Source organism: Anopheles aquasalis, chromosome 2 (assembly GCF_943734665.1).
Source record: "Anopheles aquasalis chromosome 2, idAnoAquaMG_Q_19, whole genome shotgun sequence".
Taxonomy (NCBI): Eukaryota; Metazoa; Arthropoda; class Insecta; order Diptera; family Culicidae; genus Anopheles; species Anopheles aquasalis.
The window spans coordinates 78,005,647-78,008,146 of record NC_064877.1 but is presented as its reverse complement, the minus strand read 5'-3'; the positions used below and the strand labels follow the sequence as shown (position 1 = coordinate 78,008,146).

General features: G+C 43.9%; 1 protein-coding gene across 4 annotated transcripts in view; it reads left to right on the top strand.

Annotated features, from left to right (window-relative positions):
* Positions 1–1,810, top strand: part of LOC126570171 (anoctamin-8) — a 23,221-nt gene extending 21,411 nt beyond the window's left edge. For all 4 annotated transcript variants that reach the window (XM_050227727.1, XM_050227729.1, XM_050227726.1 and 1 more), the window contains one exon: positions 1–1,810. This exon is cut by the window's left edge and continues 443 nt beyond it. The gene's annotated coding sequence lies outside the window, so the exon portion shown is untranslated.
* The last annotated feature ends 690 nt before the right edge of the window (positions 1,811–2,500 follow it).

Below are 2,500 nucleotides of genomic sequence, written 5' to 3'. Positions count from 1 at the left end.
GTAAGTTGTACGATGAGTATTGCTTTGGTCAAAGCCGCATTCAAATGATTTCTCAAACTGCTGCTTTGTGATTCAGTAGAGAACCATGCGTTTAGAAAGTAGAACGCCCAACGGTACACAAAATGCTGGACAATATTTGTGTTGTGTAGTAGAAGCTTAGTTGTGGGTCTAGGTTCCACCCAACCAAAAAAAAAACATCTTGATCAGAAAACCTCTACGGAAAAAAGTACAACAGCGCAATACGGCGACGTAAACAATATTAAATGGATTAGCATAAGTGCGTAGTTGAAAGCAAGCCTTTGATTTATATTCTACCAACAACAGACTATTTACCAAACTGAATTACTGCTTACTGCCTTTGCTTTACACTGCAATCCAGCATATGTGATGCGAAATGTATTGTAGGTGATTTGAAAATCATTTATTTACAGTATAAAAACCATGCTAAAGCAGCTATTTTGTATATGCTTAAAGAAGCTCTCATCAATAGTGATCAATGATCTGTGCATTGAAGTACAGCAACTGATCATTAGCACCGGCTTGACAATATACTGGGTCATGTAATAGGTTTTTGAGTACAAAGAAGCGATCACCGTCAGAAGGCAGAATCAAAATACCAGCAGCAGTTCCATGGCAACAGCAATCCGTCGAGTCAATTAGGATAATTCATCCCGTCCGTACCGTCAGGATCGGGCTGTGGGCAGACAACCGTTACAGGAAGGTGGGGGACGTTATCGAAAGTCTTTGCAAACCTCATCGAAAGCATTCTAAATCAGTATCTCAGTATCACTCAATGCAATTGGTTCCAGACAAACCCAAAGCAATGCTCTTTCAATCAGCCAACCATGGAGACCAAGTGTATCCGAGCAATCAAGCATCTCACACCAGCATCTGAAATATCGAAGGAAGTCAGCTTTTTGGAGTTTGGCGAAAGCATGACCGCCATGTCATCCTGTCACTAATTACCCATTTTACAACTCTTTCACTCTCTTTCGCTTACTCTACATTATATCTACCGTACGGAAGCGTAGCGGCTTTTGCATCGGCCATCGATGGCCGGCTGGCTGTACCTAAGGAAAGGCTTATCTGGAATGCTGGCGAGATACAGAATTAAATTTGCAAAAAGCAACCAAAACAAACACACACACCCTAGTGGAGAATTTAACAGATTCTAAATTACATTTTAGCTGTAAAATAATCAAAAGCAAAAGCCGTTTGTACAGTTAATATCTTGCTAGCCATATTGTTGTGCCACAAGGAAATGCGCGCGCATTTCCGGGCAGCCTCTAGTGTAGCGTCGTTGTTTTTAAAGAGACTTAGAATCGGCTGGAAGGCGCAAAGGAAAGCAAAGGCACGCCCGCATAGACCCGTCGATGTTGAGGATGAGGTAGATCATTTTAACTGTGCGTGGCCTAGTAAGCCCCTGTTTACGACCATACCGGCCAACGAAACCAAAAGAAACCGCTGCTTAAACGCGTCTGTGCGGGAATGCGTCAACTTCCGGTGGGGAAAGGGGACTTTTGCAGTTTGCATAGTGTTCAGCTTTGAGTGGTGGTTTGTTTAGGGGCTCTGCTGTTTTTTGGCAAATCGCACAAGCGAACGAACGGTGTTGTATGCTTGTTTTAATCAAACCTGACGCTGAGCGAAGTGATAATGCGGAACGAACTGTAAAATAGAGCCTCCGTAGCGAAGCAGAAGCAAACCAACGTAAACGATCGATCGAAAGGTGAGATGGTGAGTGGGATTGGGTGCACCGATTAGCCGAACAACTACAAACCTAAACCAAACCAATAAACTAATGCAAGCAGTGATCTTAAACCATGTTAATGTTTCATGAAAACCTCCTCCGCTGTGTAGTGTTTTATTTTCTCTATTCAATGGTCAAATTATTGATTTTCCCTCCCCTTAAACTAAAGAACGACGGTTGTTAACCTTGTACTCAGGTACTCTCTATAGCGCCCCTTAACATCCCCCATTTTCAGTAATTCATTGGATCCTTGGCATCATCTCGAACATTATGCGCTACTTATGATCGTGCGTCATTTGCACGAAATGCAAAACATAAAGTCTTGCTGCGAACTTCTCGCGCGCAGTGAAGTTTGACGACACATAAAACTATGTTCCACTGTAGATTTTACCGTCCATTTCGTGCTGGATCCGTCTGCTGGACAGTGGACGGACTGTCGGAGGTGACGTTTCGGGCCGGGTAAAAGCATTAACACGTGAACAGTGTGACTGGAGCCCACCGGGCAGCTATTACAATTACGGTGTACTTGTACCATTCGGTTACGGTTTCTCCGAAGTTGTTTGTAATTAATCAACAATTAAGGTAACATACCGTGTTCACTTGCAAGCTCCGACAAGAAGAGCGAGAAGCGAGAACAAGCGCAAGAGTAGGTCGGTGGTCAGCTAAGGCTAAGTCGCCGCCGATGTTGTCCCCACCAAATGTGAATCGCGTCAGTAAGCTGTGAGGTACACGCGTACGTCCAAATGGACACCC